General features: G+C 44.6%; 1 long non-coding RNA gene across 1 annotated transcript in view; it reads left to right on the top strand.

Moving 5' to 3' along the window:
- The first annotated feature begins 1,117 nt into the window (after positions 1–1,117).
- Positions 1,118–18,065, top strand: part of LOC105549610 — a 32,003-nt gene continuing 15,055 nt past the window's right edge. The window contains exons 1-2 of the long non-coding RNA XR_001007575.1: positions 1,118–1,181; positions 2,208–2,288. This is a non-coding gene — a long non-coding RNA (uncharacterized LOC105549610). The remainder of the gene's footprint in view (positions 1,182–2,207; positions 2,289–18,065) is intronic.

Genomic DNA, 18,065 nt, shown 5'->3' with positions numbered 1-18,065 from the left:
CGTCTGCACCCAACAAACATGTGTTTACTGGTTGACTACCTGGCTGGCTTTCTGAAACTCAGCAGTAAAGATATATTTCCTCCATACTCCAAGGTGAGTTGAAGAATCTCAGTTGTCTTCCACAGAGCTTGTAAAGCTTTGGTGAATTTCAGGGGATGAGGGGTTCTTTTCAGAATGAATCCAATTGCAGGAGAGGAAAAGGAGGGTTGGAATAAATCCATCTGGGACCTGGGGCTGCCATGAGTGGGTCATAGATTATGCAGGTGTCCTCCTTCCATACCCTGGAATAAATCTCACTGGTCACTGCCTTTATAATTAGAACAAATTTGGCTTCAGAAGGCATTAAAGGGCCCAAGAGATATGCAGAGGAAAGGAAGAAAAATGGAGTGATCATCCAGGTAGCAATTCTGTTTTTCTTTAGGCTGAGGGTTCAACCATCTCTTCATCTTCCAAAAGATCCACTGGGGAATGTTTTCAAAGGGTAACCTCCTCTTTGCTTTACCAAAGGGGCTATCTAGAAAAATAGCTGTCTCACTTGGTAACATCCAATTCATCTAGATGACTCCACATATAGCTTCTCTCAGGGAAGTCACTTTTACAAGGCAGGGGTAAGATTCTCAGATGCCAGGCCATTGAGTAGTATTTGCTGAGGCAGCAGGTTCCTATACTCTCTAATTTCCTTACCTCCCCCTGCCCGTTCTGTACCCCAACTCTTCAGAAGATCCCTCATCCACTGGAAGCACAGCTGGGAAGGCCTGAGGTTAAGCCATGCCTAATTCATGTGGACTACTTCTCGGAAGTCTGTTAAGAAGTGTCCTGGGTGATCATTCATTCTAGCAAATAAAAGGGCCAGCATTAACTAGCTTAATTCTCTAAGGAAACCTTGGTGGTCAGAGGAGTTTATCTTAGAAGTCACAACTCAATTTTTGTTTTCCAGACAGCCCTCTTGAACTCATGTCAGTCTGATAGTGTGAATAAGAACCATTTGCTGCACAAGTTAGATTTCAGTCACTATACTACATGCTTTCAATACTTTATGTGACTTAATCCTTCTAACAACCCTATATAGAAGGTAGATCCTTTTTTTTTTTTTTTTTTTTTTTTTTTTTTTTTTGAGATGGAGTCTCACTCTGTCTCCCAGGTTGGTGTGCAATGGTGCCATCTCGGCTCACTGCAACCAGGTAGGTCCTTCTTAAAGATAAGACACTGATGCTAGTGGAGGTGTTTGGAGGTATAGTGACTGGCTTGGGTTGCAGGGCTGGCATTACAGAGGAGCCCTCCTTCCTACTAAGAAGTGGAGCTGGGATTTGAACTCACCTCTGCCTGATTCCAAGACCAGTGCTCTTTATACCATATTATTTGCCAAAAATAGTAAGACAGAGTGTAACGCAAGAGGGTTGCTAGGCCTTCTCAACTTTCCCACAGAGCGTCAGGCAGCCATGAATTCACAAGTGCTCCAGCTGAGATAGGAGAATAAAGAGGTTGAGAGCCAGGATGTTGCCCAGCAAATGGCTGGCATGAGAAGATGCAGTGGCAGCAATGCCTTTCAGGAGCAGACTGGTTAACAAGCCTATGAGAAGTACCCCAGGCCCCTACAGAAACCTGGGGACCACTTACAGGATGGAGACCCTGCATAAGCAAGTGAGGCAAGAGCCCATGAAATCTAGGTTAGTGTCCTTACTGCAATACCACTAATTCTTATGGGAGAGTAATTCCCAGGGAAATTGGGGCCATGAAAACAAACAAACACACTTAGAACCGTCTAACTGGAAGAAGCTTACAAATTCTTTAGTTCAGGGGTTTTTGGGAGGCCAAGGCAGGTAGACCGCCTGAGGTCAGGAATTCGACACCAGCCTGGCCAACATAGTGAAACCCTGTCTCTACTAAAAATAAAAAAAAAAGTACCTGGGCATGGTGGCAGGTGCCTGTAATCCCAGCTACTTGGGAGGCTGAGGCAGAAGAATCACTTGAACCTGAGAGGCAGAGGTTGCAGTGAGCCAAGATCGCACCATTGCACTCCAGCCTGGGCAACAAGAATGAAACTCCATCTCAAAAAAAAAAAAAAAAATAGCGCCTTTATTATTTTTCTAATAAGTTTTAAGTGGAACCTCAGTATATTAAAAAAATTTAAAAACCTGAAGCCTGCTTCACCCCCCTTTATTCCTCCATGGGGGCCACTGAACTAATCTGATCCTCTCATTTTGCAGGTGAGGAACCAGGCCCTGGGAGAAGAACAGCGAGGTGCTCCAGGTCACGGTGCCAGCCAGATCAGGTCTTTTTACTCCTAGGTAAGGAGTCTTTTCTATGCACTACACAGGCCACTGAGCCAATGGCTGTTCGCTATGAGAGGCTGTCCTGTGGGCCTGGGAGGAGTTTCCTAACTATACCTGGCCTGTCCTCTAGAGCCATGTTTCTCAAAGTGTGGTTCATGGTCAAGGATGGTCCACAGTCAAGTGGTGGGCTATGAAGATGGCAAAGAGATGGGAAAATACGAGTGCTCTTGGCAATTCTGATGAGAAATGATGCAGAGCTCTATAGACTTTCATTTTTGTGTATGAATATTAGCTGGTTCTTAATAACACACCAAGCATGCAACTAGATTTCAGAAAGCTAAAGGTATGTATTTACGAACTAAAATGAGTCTCCTGGGGACTCTGATTCAGTAGATCCCCAGAGTCTGGCATTCTCACTCTATCTGGCACGTAGCTGAAGCTCCTATTACGCGGGTAGATACACAGGGAGCTGGGATTCCTGGAACTTTGAGGAATATCTGTGTTATCAACATGGCATCATTTGTCATCTTGAGCGGGTCATAATTTCAACTGCTGATCTTCTTGAATGAATGAAGATATTTGCAGACTCACACTTGTTAATCATTTTGTGTTTAACTTGTCTAGTATTACTTATTTGTTGTTATTATGTTCTCCAACACCTTGTTATCACCAAGTATTTTTTCCACTTGAGATGGGACCAAATCAGACAGATGGTCTTGTCTCCATTTTGGGGGCTGGGCTCCAGAGAGAAAAGAACTCCAACTACAAATACCTGTGTAAACAGCCAGTAGTCTGGTTTGACAAAAAAAAACAAAAACAAAAACAAAAACAAAAAAACACACACACAAAAAAAACAAGAAAAACAAGGAAGTCATTTGAACCAAAATGGAAACCCATTTCAGCCACTGAAGTCCTGAGAAAAGAAGCTCTGATGTCAAGAGCCACAGCCTTGCCAGGCCAGCAGCCTATACTCCTGGGGAAGGATGATGGAGTCACAGAGTGAATCTTGGTGGCTTCAAAGTATAACTTTCTGCAGAGCACACAACCATGCCTGTACCTGCAGAAAGAAAGAATCAGTCACACGCGGGAAGAGCCCTCCTCCCACTCTTTGCAATGCTTTCTGTCCCCAACTCTATCCCCTGCCCATACTTCGCTCATTACCCCCATGCCATCTGGTTTCCATTCCCATGTTTTGAGCCAAATGGCGTTCTTGCAAACCTTACCACTCACCTCTTGACTGCTAAACACAACCGTCTGTACTAGGTCCCTGTTATAAGGGTTGAGTCATGTGCTCCAAAAAGAAATGTTGAAGTTCTAACCCCTAGTACCTCAGAATGTGACCTGATTTGCAGATGTAATTAGTTAAGATGAGGTCATACTTGAGCATGGTGGGCCCTTAATCCAATATGACTGATGTCCTTATAAGAGAACTCCATGTAAAGACATGGAAACATATGGGGAGAAGACTCATGTGAAGAGATTGGAGTTCTGCTGGCTGTTACAGCCAAGGAACACCTGGGGTCACCAGAAGCCAAGAAGAGGCAAGGGAATCACCTTTCCTACGGGTTTTGGAGGGAATGTGGTCCTGCCAACACCTTTATATTGGACTTTCAGGTTGCAGAACTGTGAGAGAATAAATTTCTGTTGCTTTAGGCCATCCAGTTTATGGTACTTTTTGAAGGCAGCCCTGAGAAACTAATACAAGTCCTCATTTTGTATTTTCAACCTTTTCTATTTACTGCTCCTTTATCAAAACTTGCCTTCATCTTGACCTCCTCACCCCGGCATTATCTCACTTCGCAATTATTCTGTTCGTTTCTCCTCTCTGACTCATATCTCCAGATGTCTCATTCCTAAATGCATACATATGCTCCCTATACTTCTGCACTCAAACTTTGCTCTTTTTGTGCAAAGCTTCTCCTAGGTTTCACCTGTCACACTCATGGAGATGACTCTCCAATTGAGATCATTCATTTATTGGGCACCTGCTGTATGTGAAGCATAGAGTTAGATGTCACAATGACTCAGCTATAGGGCCAGTGGAATATTTAGTTTCAGTTTCCAGTCCTCCAGCTCCATATTACCTACAGCTCTATCTGGCACCTCCACCCTAATTCACCAGCCTCCCGGAACTGTCCGTCTACTTGCTTTACTCTTTTGCTTAATTGCTGCATTAGTGTCCTATCCCTTCAGGCTGGTGACCTTGGATTCATCTTTTATTGTTCCTTTTCCCATAACACTCAATCAATTATCATGTCCCCTAGATTCTACCATTACCTTCTCCCTCCATAACCACTCTTGTTTAAACCCACATCAATCCTCATCTGAAATATTCTGGCAATTTACTCTTCAGTATCCCTCCCTCCCATCTTTCTCCCTTCTGAGTCATCTTATGAGAATAATTACTCTTCCACAAGCACAGCTGTGATTAGACATTCCTTTACCAAACCCCCAATGACTCCCCACTGACTGACAAATTAAGTGTAAATTGCTCACCCAGTTCTTAAGGTCTTTTATGACAAAGCCCTGCTCGACCTTATCCCCTGATCCTTCCCTCCTGGACCTCATATATCAATCAGATTAGATGACTTCTGGCCCTTCTCCATCTTCATATTTCTGTTTATGCCATTCCCTTTACCTAAAAAGTGTAGAATTCTTTTCCCCATTCCTCTAACCCAAATGGATGAAATTCTATCTATCATTCTTCATGGCTCCCTTGAAAACCATCATGGCCCTTCCACCAGGTGAGATCTCTACCCTCTTTGACCTCCTATCTTTCATGGTTTGTACCTCTCTTGGGCTGACTGTATTCGTATCACTTGTATTCTTGTCTTGTCCCCACAGTTGGACTGTGGGGTCCATCCAGCATGATAGATGCATGGAGAACATACCAGAAATGGGCAGTGTGGGTTCTGTTCCAATTTTATTGAGTTGCTAACACTCTAGGAATGGCAACACCCTGGGACATAATAATATTCCCAAAGGTGTTATTGAACCAAACTGCGGTTCGCTTGCCCAGAGTAAGGACAAATGTTTATAATGAGGTTTGTAGTGGGAAAAAGGAAGGCACTTGTTTGTGGGGCACCAAGCAAGGAGAATCCAGCAGCTCATGCTTAACACCTGACATCCCTGATGGCTTGTAAGTAGGAGCTTTAAACGACAGGGGTAAACTTTAGGAAAGCAGAAGTTATAGGCAAAATTGTAAATCAATATATGGTGGTTACACATTAGTTCTGCTTAAAAAGGGCAGGATATCTTAAAGCAGGGTCTTACAGATCATCAGTAGATTGAAATATTTTCTGATTGTAGTTGGTTAAGGAAGAGAAGTTTTGTTTAAAATTTGGAGTCAGCAGAAAAGAATTTAGCTGTGGCTCATAGGTGTGACTTTCTCTAGGCACCTCAGGAAAAAATTTAGAACAAAGAATGGAGTTCAGGGTTTAGTCTTCAGTTTCTTGCTAACACATAAACCTCCTTTTCTGATGTCTATGTGTTAGCGGGTCTATTTGGCAGGGGTCTGGGTTTTTGAAGAACAACTCAGGGACTTATGTTAAGATGTTATGTTTAGTTTTTATAAGGAACCAGACATTCCATGATTTTAATTTTTTTAGCTATTGTTTTAATCTTTTTTTTTAATTGTTAAGTTGTTTATTTATATTTTTAGGGCCAGTTACATGCCTGGAAGGAGTTTAAGATTTTTAAGAAGTTTTATGGGAACGTCAGGACCTTAAGTGAGCTCCCTGCTGTGTTTTAAAAGCTCTTCGTTAAAACGCAGAAGACTTGACATGGACCTGAGATGCTACAGTGACCTGTCCTTTTGAGATTTAGTGGTACTTGAAAGGAAAGGAGAATCTAATTTTTAAAAAAAAAAGTTATCTTACAGGTAACTGACATCTTCACAGCATAAAATCATAAAAATAACAGCCAATATGTGTATACCACATACTATATGCCAGACATTGTTCTAAATGTGCCACATATATCAATTCATTTGCTCCTCATAAAACCCCTTTGCTGATGAGGAAACTGAGTGCAAAAGGGTTACATATCTTGCCTGAAATCACAGCTAATTAGTGAATGAACCAGCCCCAGTAGACTGACTTCACATGCTTGTTCCAAACCACTGCTTTATCATTGCTGTGCTGTAGGGACAGGAAGGGAATCCCCTCCCCGGAGCTGTGCTGAGGCCCCAGGACACATCCTGCCTTTGACCTTGCATGGTTCCATCTAAGAAGCCACCTCACATGTAGAATAGTGTCCCTGAACAGAGGATGAACATGATGGGAATGACCACTCAGGAAGTGTGTAAAGGGTATGGGGCTCAGATGCTCTGAAGAAACATCCCCAGCATGTCTTGAGGCTGAGGTGGCAGCCTCACCTGGGTCTATTCCTCTACACCTACCACCTGGCCCTCCCTTTTCCACCCCCTTCCAAAGGGCCACAGTGAGTACTAGGATGTAACATTGTGCTAAAGCCACACATCTGGCTCTTTGGCCCCATCCCTTCTCCATTTCCCACTCATGATCTCCTCTACTTAAGAAATGCCATGTCAGAAGATGAAGCATGGCAGGGTGGAGTATACAGATACCAGGATGGGTAGGCAGGCTGGCATTGGGGAGTACTCTACTCCACTCACCCCTTAGACCACACCAGCTAGTGTGAACTGAGCTCCCATTTGGTGCCAAACACTAGTCTAAGTACTTTGTATGCATTAACTTATTAACCTTCACAGTAACCACTTACCGAGTTGGTGCTCTCTCTCTCTCTCTCTTTCTTTTTCTTTCTCATTTTACATATCAGAAACCTGGGGCACAGGAAAGTACAGTGATTTTTACAAGATCACACAGTTAGTTAGTGGAAGAGTCAGGATTTGAACACTTTCAGAGTCCTTGCTCTTAACCACTAACCTGACTGAATGCCCTCCCCAAAAAGGATGTGGTTGGAGGTATGTGAAATCACCCTGTAGAGCAGTCGTTCTCAACCTGGCTGTACTTTAGAATCAGTTAAACCGCTTTCCAAAATACCAGCGGCCAGCCACTGCCTCCAGAAATTTTGATCCCCTTGGTCCAGAATGGTATCTGAATGTCAATATTTTTTACAGCTACCCTGTGGATGCTAATGCATTGGACTGGGAGTTGTTTGGTCATCCATGTAAAGTGCATTCATTCTCTCGTTCATCCCTTTGGTCATCAAGTGTCATATGTGCCAACATGCAAGAAAACTAAATCCACCGCTGAAAAGAGTGCCACAGAGTTTTAGCCAACATAGACATATGAGCTTCCAGAAGTATAGACAATATAATCAAAACATATTTAACATTAATTTAGTTATACGTTTACATACATTTAAAATCATACATTACACAGAGTAGTGATTTGTTTTAGATATGTTGCTTTTTCTATTCTCATACTCCACAAAATGATTGGGTTTTTTTGTTTTTGCTTTTGTTTTTGTTTTTTAATTTTGAGATGGAGTTTCACTCTTGTTGCCCAGACCAGAGTGCAGTGGTGCAATCTCAACTCACTGCAACCTCTGCCTCCTGGGTTCAAGTGATTCTCCTGCCTCAGCCTCCCGAGTAGCTGGGATTACAGGTGCCCGTCACCATGTCCGGCTAATTTTTTGTATTTTTAATAGAGATGGGGTTTCACCATATTGGCTAGGCCAGTCTAGAACTCCTGACCTCCGGTAATCGCCCACCTTGGTCTCCCAAAGTGCTAGGATTACAGGCGTGAACTAATGCGCCCAGCCCCACGAAACAATTTTATTCAAACTTCTCATACGTGTCTACCACATTCGTGTCTTCACATCACTGAAGTCATGTTTAGTGTCATCTCCAAAGTGTTCTGGTACACATCATCCACAATTCTGTTTATTGATTGAAATCAGCAGTTCTTTAATATATGTGTGATGTGGTCACTGGAAATTTCATCCCCATGTCACAAAAATATACATTTGTATAACATCAGGACAGTTGGTTGGTTGTGTGTGTTGTGGGTAGGGCAGGAGTCACCTGGGTGGGTAGGTTTACCTCAGCTGCCTTCTGATTGATCTGCACTTTGTTCTGATCAGTTGTTAGATATTTCAAATGTTACCACTGCTTTTGATCATATTCTTGATTTTTACAATTTAGCAACTCCTTGCCATATTGCCCTTTAAAGTGAACCTCAAATGGCTTATTTACGGCCACACTTGCAAGTGTGAGGTCACACGCGTGGCAATGATTGCAAAAATTGTACTGAATGTCCTTACCTCTAACTTCTTTTTATTTTTTTAAATGATTCTATCAGAGGTGACCTCTAAGATGTTGTTTGGGGCAGTTGCTCCAGTGTTCTGGATTCAAAATAAGGTAACTGAAGATATGTTCCAGCATGTGAAAGACTCTGTAAGGATTCCATTATAAGATGACTGATTTATTCCAAAAGGTCATTCAGAGAATGAGGGATCTCACCTTTCATCCAAGGTAGAGTTTTATTGAACGCCAAATGATGAGGAAGTCATTGTTATTTACATTTCTACCTGCAAGGTGCTAACAGGCATCGCACTTAGGCCTCCGCTTTGAGTTCCTTTCCCTTCTTTTGGTATCCTCAGACTCCGAAAAGTGGCAGAGGCACAAGATATGTCCTCCTCCTCCTCCTCACACCTTCGCCCCTGCTCCTTTCTGCCAGGTGTCTGCATTCTGCCAGCTCCCTGTCTCAGCGGGACTGAGAGGCAGCCAGGCAACTTCTGGAAGGCACCGTGTTTGAACAGGGATGAGACAAACCTCCTTAAGCTGCTTATTCTAAGTTGGGGATTGTTCCTCCTAGTCAATTGATACTGGAAATAATTACTTCTTAGAATCTTTGAAAACTGAATGTGTAAAGAGAAATTAAAATCTAATTAAATGGATGTAGGCAGTTCTGTCTGAGCTGACAACTCTAAAGCCACTGCAGTTTGTTGAAGGTTACATTATCTCTCTGTCCCTGGATACTTCGGGCTCTGCTTGGCTCTGAGCCCAGTGCTCCCTCTCCCACACCCTTTTGTCTGCCCTGTCCTGGGCCCAGGAGTCTCATTGTTCTTGGGCAGAAATGCTGGCTAAAATAGGCCATCTGGGCGGGAGTTGCTGAAGGGCTTCCTGCAGAGGATGGGGGTTCTCTCTGATCTCGAAGCTTCAGATCAATGCTTTGCAACAGGGGTGCTTCTGGCATTGCAGCAGGATAGTTCTGTTTCATGCATCTCTGGCAGGAGGAGGGGGCCATGCCACCCCAGGTTGAGAGCCACTGCCTTGAGCCAGCTCTATTCAGCCACCAGCATGTAGCTGGCAGCCAATAACAATGAGCCTTAGACCCTCAGCTTCAGTGTGACAATCTCATAGACAGTGCTGCCCCAAGTGTGGTCTTTACCAATCTTCCATGAGACACATTACCAATCTTCCATGAGACCTCTGAGTAAGTGGCTAGAAGTTTTTATTGCAATTTGACATTGCCACATTTCCATTGCATCTTAAGGATTAGAAAATCAGTTTGTAATGGATTGGAGGAAAAAAACATGGGCCATCACCACAGATTGTTTGAGAAGTTCTGTCCTAGAACCTTCTGGCCTATTCTGGATGCTATTCTTTCTAACTCCAACTTCTCCACACTCATGATGACAGGCTTTGTTTTGACATTTGAACATGGTTTCTCTGGCTTTATTTGGTATGTGGTTCTTTCCTCCTGTATTAGTCTGTTTTCACACTGCTGATAAAGACATACCCAAGACTAGACAATTTACAAAAGAAAGAGGTTTATTGGACTTACAGTTCCACGTGGCTGGGGAGGTCTCACAATCATGGGGGAAGGCAAAAGGCATGTCTCACATGGCGGCAGACAAGAAAAGAATGCTTATGCAGGGAAACTCCCATTTATGAAACAATCAGATCTTGTGAGACTTACTCACTATCACAAGAACAGCATGAGAAAGACCCACCCCCATAATTCAGTTATCTCCCAGTGGGTCCCTCAAACAACACGTGGGAATTACGGGAGCTACAAGATGAGATTTGGGTGGAGACACAGCCAAACCATATCATTTTACCCCGGCCCCTCCCAAATCTCTTATCTTCACATTTCAAAACCAATCATGCCTTCTCAACAGTCCCCCAAAGTCTTAACTCATTTCAGCATTAACTCAAAAGTCAAAAGTCCAAAGTCCAAAGTCTCATCTGAAACAAGGCAAGTCCCTTCTGCCTATAAGCGAGTAAAATCAAAAGCAAGTTAGTTACTTCCTAGGTACAATGGGGGTACAGGCATTTGGTAAATACAGCCATTCCAAATGGGAGAAATTGGCCAAAACAAAGGGACTACAGGCCCCATGCAAGTCTGAAATCCAGTGGGGCAGTCAAATCTTAAAACTCCAAAATGATCTCCTTTGACTCCAGGTCTCACATCCAGGTCATGCTGATGCAAGAGGTGGGTTTCTATAGTCTTGGGAAGCCCCACCCCTGTGGCTTTGCAGGGTACAACCTCCCTCCCAGCTGCTTTCACAGGCTTGCATTGAGTGTCTGGCTTTTCCAGATGAAAGATACAAGCTGTTGAAAGAGCTACCATTTTGGGGTCTGGAGGATGGTGGCCCTCTTCTCACAGCTCCACTAGGTGGTGCCTAAGTAGGGACTCTGTGTGGGGGCTCCAACCCCACATTTCCCTTCCACACTGCCCTAGCAGAGGTTCTCCATGAGGGCCCCACCCTTGCAGTAAACTTCTGCCTGGGCACCAGGCATTTCCATACATCCTCTGAAATCTAGGTGGAGGTTCCCAAACCCCAGTTCTTGAATTCTGGGCACTTGCAGGCTCAAGACCATGTGGAAGCTGCCAAGGCTTGCGGCTTGCAACCTGTGAGGTCATGGCCTGAGCTCTATGTTGGCCCCTTTCAGCCAAGGCTGGAGCAGCTGGGATGCAGGGCACCAAGTCCCTACGCTGCATACAGTATGGGAACCCTGGACCCAGCCCATGAAACCACTTTTTACTCCTAGGCCTGTGATGGGAAGGGCTGCTGTGAAGACCTCTGACCTGCCCTGGAGAGAGACATTTTCCCCATTGTGTTGGTGATTAACATTTGGCTCCTCATTACTTATGCAAATTTTTGCAGCTGGCTTGAATTTCTCCTTAGAAAATGGGATTTTCTTTCTTATTGCATTGTCGATCTACAAATATTCTAAAGTTTATGCTCTGCTTCCCTTATAAAGCTGAATGAATGCCTTTAACAGCACCCAAGTCATCTCTCGAATGCTTTGCTCCTTAGAAATTTCTTTTGTGAGATACCCTAAATCATCTCTCTCAAGTTCAAAGTTCCACAAATCTCTAGGGCAGGAGCAAAATGCTGCCAGTCTCTTTGCTAAAACATAACAAGAGTCACCTTTGCTCTAGTTCCCAACAACTTCCTCATTTCCATCTGAGACCAACTCAGCCTGTACTTTATTGTCCATATCATTATCAGCATTTTGGGTAAAACCATTCGACAATTCTCTAGGAAGTTCCAAGCTTTCCCACATTTTCCTGTCTTCTTCTGAGCCTTCCAAACTGTTCCAACCCCTACCTGCTACCCAGTTCCAAAGTGGCTTCCACATTTTCAGGTATCTTTTCGGCAGCACCCTACTCGGCTGGTACCAATTTACTGTATTAGTCTATTTTCACACTGCTAATAAAGACATACCCGAAACTGGTCAATTAACAAAAGAAGGAGGTTTTTTGGACTTATAGTTCCACATGGCTGGGGAGGAATCATGGCGGAAGGTGAAAGGCACATATCATATGGCAGCAGATAAGAGAATAACACTTGTGCAGGGAAATTTACTCTTTTTAAAACCATCAGATCTCGTGAGACTTATTCACTATCACGAGAACAGCACAGGAAAGACCGGCCCTCATGATTCAATTATCTCCCACCAGGTCCTCCCACAACAAGTGGGAATTATGGGAGCTACAAGATGAGATTTGGGTGGGGACAGAGAGCCAAACCGTATCACCTCCCCTGGGCACATTCTTCCACTGAGGCATTTTTGATGACGAGAAAGAGACTCATTCACATCACCTGGAGAAAAGGTGGGGTGGGATGGGGACTGTCGTCACTCATGTGGAGAGAAGCTGAGTGTATGTATTAGTCAAGGTTCTCTAGAGGGACAGAACTAATGGAATATATATATATAAAAAATATATATAATAATGATTTTATATATATATATATATATATAATCACAAGGTCTCAAAATAGGTCGTCTGCAGGCTGAGGAGTAAGGAGAGCCAGTCCGAATTCCAAAACTGAAAAACTTAGAGTCTGATGTTCGAGGGCAGGAAGCATCCAGCACAGGAGAAAGATGTAGGCTGGGAGGCCAGGCCAGTCTCTCTTTTCACATTTTTCTGCCTGTTTATATTCTAGCCATGCTGGCAGCTGACTAAATGATGCCCACACAGATTAAGGGTGGGTCTGCCTTTCCCAGCCCACTGAGTCAAATGTTAATCTCCTTTGGCAACACCCTCACAGACACGCCCAGGATCGATACTTTGTATCCTTCAATCCAATCAAGTTAACACTCAGTATTAACCATCACAGTGTGTCTCTATGAGTGTTGACCAGGGAGGTGAGAGCAGAGAGCAGCTGCTGGCCTCAGCTCTCTCCTCTAAGCATCCCTGTGCTCTGTCCTCCACCGCTTCACGCCCCAGCTGCCTCCTTGTATGCTCTGCGCGTGGTTTCTACTCTTCCCCACTCTGCCCTGCCTTGACACTTCTTGGCCTTTTCCAACCTCATGACCTCAGCTCTACCTGCCAACAACTCCAGCTCTGACATCATCTAGGTGAAGGTAACAGGAGAGGGAATCTGATGGGCTCTGGTCACCTTTCCCTGCCAGGCCTCAGTCTGGACAGATTCATGGATTGACTGTGCTTGAGCCAGGTGCCCTTGTCTGGGCCCATTGGTTTTCTCAGAATAGGGAGGGGAACAGAGCCACTTGGTCAAATACAGACCCCTAAGCAGCAGGGGCTGCAGAGGTGCAGTTTCTCTTGAAAACATCCTGGGCTCAGTCTGTTGAAAACACTCTTGCTTCATCTCCTAGTACCCAAACTGGGTGATGTCAGATAGTCTGACTGACTCCTGGCCCACCCCAGTCCTTGTGAGAGGAAGACTGGACTGGTAGGTACTGGACTCCTGCAGGGGCATCATCTATCAGATTTTGTAACTCCATGAAAGGCACACTTGTGGACATTTCTGTCATTGGAACCATCCCAGCTCTAAGGCTTAGCTGGTGAAAGGGGTGTAGGAGACGCCGGCAGCATTCCCCACTACCCAGCCATAGTGTGGTAGATGACTCCACAGGGGTTAATTGGTTTCTGGCTGATGAAATCACAGCAGAGTTATCCATTGTTGAAGCTCTTCAACAGCATAACAGTTATTACTCCCTGGGCACTTCCCCATTCCCTTCTGAGCCATTTCATTTTCTCGGTCTTGTCGGAAATGAGCATTTGCATCAACATGTCGGTGCCCCCTTGTAATAATGCAATAATATTATTGTTTTCACATGACTGTTAGGAGCAGTGCTGCAGAGGCTGCCACACAGGCCTACCCACTCACTGGCCAAGCCCTGTCTGGGGCCCAGGGCCTCACTTAGTGGTACGCCTGGGTGGAGAGGTCATTCTACCACCACGGACCTCTCCAGTGGCTGGCGGGTGACCTCTCCACCGGCATGGGTGCTTCCATCCCCACGACCAGGCCCTAAGCATCTAGATCTCAACCCATGCCCTTCTGTTGAGCCTGGACAAAGCACATAGTGGGTAGAAGACTGGAAAGAAGGTGATCTCTTCCACACTGTTCAAGCACATTCTGGCCCTTAGTGGAAGCTCAAGGGCTCCTGCAGTCCATTTCTGGAGTAGGGCACTGCAGCTTCTAGCCCCTGGAGATAAGACTGAGGATCCAGGTCGGACTTAGAGCCTAGGGACAAAAGTAGAAGGACTCCTGTACTATGTCTGGGTTGCAGGGACCTGCAGAAAGCTCTGGCTACCAGCCAAGTGTGGTAGGTGTGGTCTGCTCGCTGGCCTTGTCCCCTGTGCATAGACAGACACCTCAGAGGAGGGTGTCCTGCTGTAGAAGCCGGATTGCCACAGATAAAGAAGTCCAAGATCCTGGCTCCTGCATCCCATGCCTTTCTCTCCTCCTCCTTCTCCCTCTCCTCCCCCTCTTCTCCCTCCTCCTTCTCTCCCCCTTTCCCCTCCTCCTCCTCCCCCCTTCTCCTCTCCCTGTCCTTCTCCTCCCCCTCCTCCTCCCTCCCTCCTCCTCCCCATACTCCTCTTCCTCCCCCTCCTCTTCATCCCCCTCCTACCCCTCCTTCTCCTCCCTCTTCTCTCTCTCTGTATCTTTCCACATTACGGATAGTTAGCAACCACTTCTTGCCCCACCTCCCTTCTCCTGGCTTGGACAGAGTTAAAAACTAGATTACTTTTGCCATTTCTTGGACCAGTATCTTCCATTCTTATTCCTTCCCACTAGAAGGACATTAGTCCTGGGACAATCTCTTAGAAACTACCATCTCCTCAAATCATGCCCTTATGAAATTCAATGCCTGACCTTCATATAATGACCTGCACTTTCCCTGATTTTCCTCATACAGAAGTGAAATAGGTACTAAGAGATGGCTGGAGAGAATGCTGTTGCTATAAATTGCCAACCTGAAATGAGGCCATCTAGGTAGCTTCTCTAAAACTGTGAGGCAGAGAGGAGTGAAGGGGCCTGAGCATCCAGGGGCGCTATTCCCGGACATGCAGCCTTACTGTCAAGCAGTTGCTCTCTGTCTTGCCACATGGGAGGCACATTGGAGGGTTCATACAACTCTGCCAAGTACTTAATAAAGCAGCCAGTGTCAAGGGCTAGTGGCTGGAAGTACACCGCGGCTCTGTGGTGGTATTTTTTTAGCCCAGCCCTCTGCTCTTTCGCATCAGACTAACAGAGACGGGAAGGTCACAGTGCTCTGCAAGGGAGCCGTCTCCAAGGACAGGAGCTAGTCAAGGACACTTGGGCCAGGTAATCTGTTACCTCTGAGCAGCACAGAACAGTGACTAATCACCTCTATGGTTATGGATACATTTATAAATTCGATATTAACACCCAATACATTATTTATGACCCCAAATATGAATAATTCAGTGTGTCCACATTTAGCAGGTTTCTGCTTAAAAACCAGCTTTGCTTTGGGTCTTGGCTCGTTACATTGATCCAGAAAAAAAGGACTAGGAAAGAAGCAGCCTAGCTCATGTTCGGTGTGCAGGGAGGCTGGGGCTCACCATGGGAAGTGTTTTCAGCCCAGACTCGCGCTGACATAGGGAATTGACTTAGCACCTCCACTACCTTCCTTCAGCTTATTCATCCACATAATGAAGACAGTTGGGCTAGATGATCTCTCAGGCTCATTTCAGCCTTAAGATTCTGAGAAGGGGGAGAAAATAAAACTAATGAAAGTGGCAGAAAAAATGTAATATCCATGCTCCAGAAATGGTTGCACTTCACTGCCTCAATCTTGCCAGTTGTCCGACGGATGAGGCTGGGACTGCTTGATGGCCTGGTTTCCTGGGTGTCTACATGCTTCCGTCACCTAGCAATAGGTCCCACCTGCCTGTAAGCTGCTTGAGGTAGGGACTTACGTATCTTTGGGTTTACTGCAGCACTGAGCACAGTGACCAGCATTTAGTAGGTCCTTCTCTATGAATGTTAAGTGAAATAACTAATGAGGCAGATGTGAGGTGGACATAATTCCTACCTCTTTGCCAGTTTAGTCCATCTCTGTAATGGGGAAGGAGAAAATTGCCCAGTGTGGTCTTCCCAGAAGTTCAGAACTCAGTTTTTCACTCCAATAGGGCCATTCCATTCCTTTTTAGCCCAGCAAACTTATGGGAAAAAAATATTGACCATGAAGCTCTCCAAAACTCATTCATCTTTTGCCTTTGGTTGAAGTTGAGCTGATCTCCGCTCTTCCTAAGAGTTAATCTTCTGTTCTTTGGCTATTGAAACAGTGGCCTGGGTAGCAGCAGGAACCTACCAGTGTGTGGCCTTGGGCAGATCAGTTCCCTAAGCCTCAGTTTGCTTATCTGCAAAATGAAAGGGTCAGACTCAGAGATTTATAGGGGAATTTCCAATCCAAAATTCATTATAAAAAGTGGGTGGGGAGAGAGGCAATGGGACCTGCCTTGCATAACCCAGAGTTTAGTGGCACTCAGATAGTAAAAAGTAGAATTGTCCATAATGGTTTAAATGATAGAAGCACCATGATATGACCCCCAGACTCAGTGAGCCAATTGCTCTGTCCCAGGGCCAGACCCCAGCAGCCAGCAGCCTCAGATTTGGGCTGATCATCTGTGAACCCAGCAAGTGGCTGCTAAATCACACCTGCTCCTATAAAAATAACTCCAGGTGCACTCCTGTGGGAGAAGGGGAGGGAGGCTGAAAGGCTCCCTTTGGATGATATGTAAGCTCTAGGAAAGAGACATTAGGAGTGATGGGAGTTAAAGTTGGAAGTCTCCTGGTCCAGCCAAATGTTCCCAAGTGCACCTGTTCATGTAGGAGAAATGGGGAATTTTTCTATTTTAAAAGATATGAGCCAATGGAGGCTCAATTACCTCTTTTGAGAGCCTGTTCTGCGTTGTGATCATGGGCACAGTTTTCTCCAAATTGAACTCTCTCTTCATGAGGCCCATTTCTTCCTCTTTAATCTTCTGAGTTGATAGAGAGGCACTGGCTATGGCTAGAAACTGAATTTAGATTTCCCCATTTCACTTTCCTGCTCTTATTTACCAGCCTTCCTAATAGGGTCTCCTCTTTCTCCAAGAGAAAATACCCTTGTAAGCTTAAGGCTAGAAGCCATTCCTCTATTTTCCATGTCTCCTCTCAGGATCATTGCAGGTGCTGCACCTTCTTCTCAAAATACAGTCACCCAAGATTAAGTGTACTCACCCCCTCCAATAGTATAGGTATGTTTTCTGTCACCCTGCCCCAAATTTCATGTTTGCTTTTACATAACTCCACTTCTAATTTAATTCAGCTGCTGTTTCACTGTGATTCTCAGATCGTTTTCTCCCCAGAAATGCCTGTTTTTGTTGTGTGACACTGAGCTCATTTACATGCATACGATGACACTGAGAAATAGCAGACAATGATGACTGTGATGATGATAATGAAAATGAAAAGCAGATGATGATGACATAGTGTTGGTAAGAGTGAATAGTGTTCTTGGAATGCACTAATCCCAGAAAGCATATCATTTCATAGGAACGTACTTCAATATGTGTTTCTAAAAGATAAAGACTTAATTTTAATATAAGCACAATATAATTATTACATCTAAAAAATTCTTCAATATCATCAAATTTCCAATCAGTACCCAATTGTCTCATAAATATTTTTCATAGCTGGTTTGTTCAAACCAGGATACAAACTAGATTGATGGGTCTCTTAAATAGTTTTCTACTCCTTTTTTTTCCTTGCAATTTTGTTGTTGTTGAAGAAACTACGTCATCTGTCCTATAGAATTTGCCAAGTTTGGATTTTGCTGATTGCATCTCAAGAACATTTAATGTGTGCCTCTGCTCCCTGTAGTTTGTATAAACTGCAGTTCAATCTAGAGCTTCATCAGATTTGGGTTTAACGTTTTTTCCAAGACTGCTTTGTAGGTGGAGTTGGGCATTTCCATCAAGGGGTTCATAATGCCTAATGGCCTCTCTCTATGAGGTCAGCAGATGCTAATGTTCATCTTCCAGACACAATGCTCTATTGCTTGATCTGGATTACCATAGGAATGCAGATGGT

The sequence above is a fragment of the Mandrillus leucophaeus genome, unplaced genomic scaffold, assembly GCF_000951045.1.
Source record: "Mandrillus leucophaeus isolate KB7577 unplaced genomic scaffold, Mleu.le_1.0 Scaffold448, whole genome shotgun sequence".
NCBI lineage: Eukaryota > Metazoa > Chordata > Mammalia > Primates > Cercopithecidae > Mandrillus > Mandrillus leucophaeus.
This window is presented reverse-complemented; position numbering and strand designations above follow the sequence as displayed.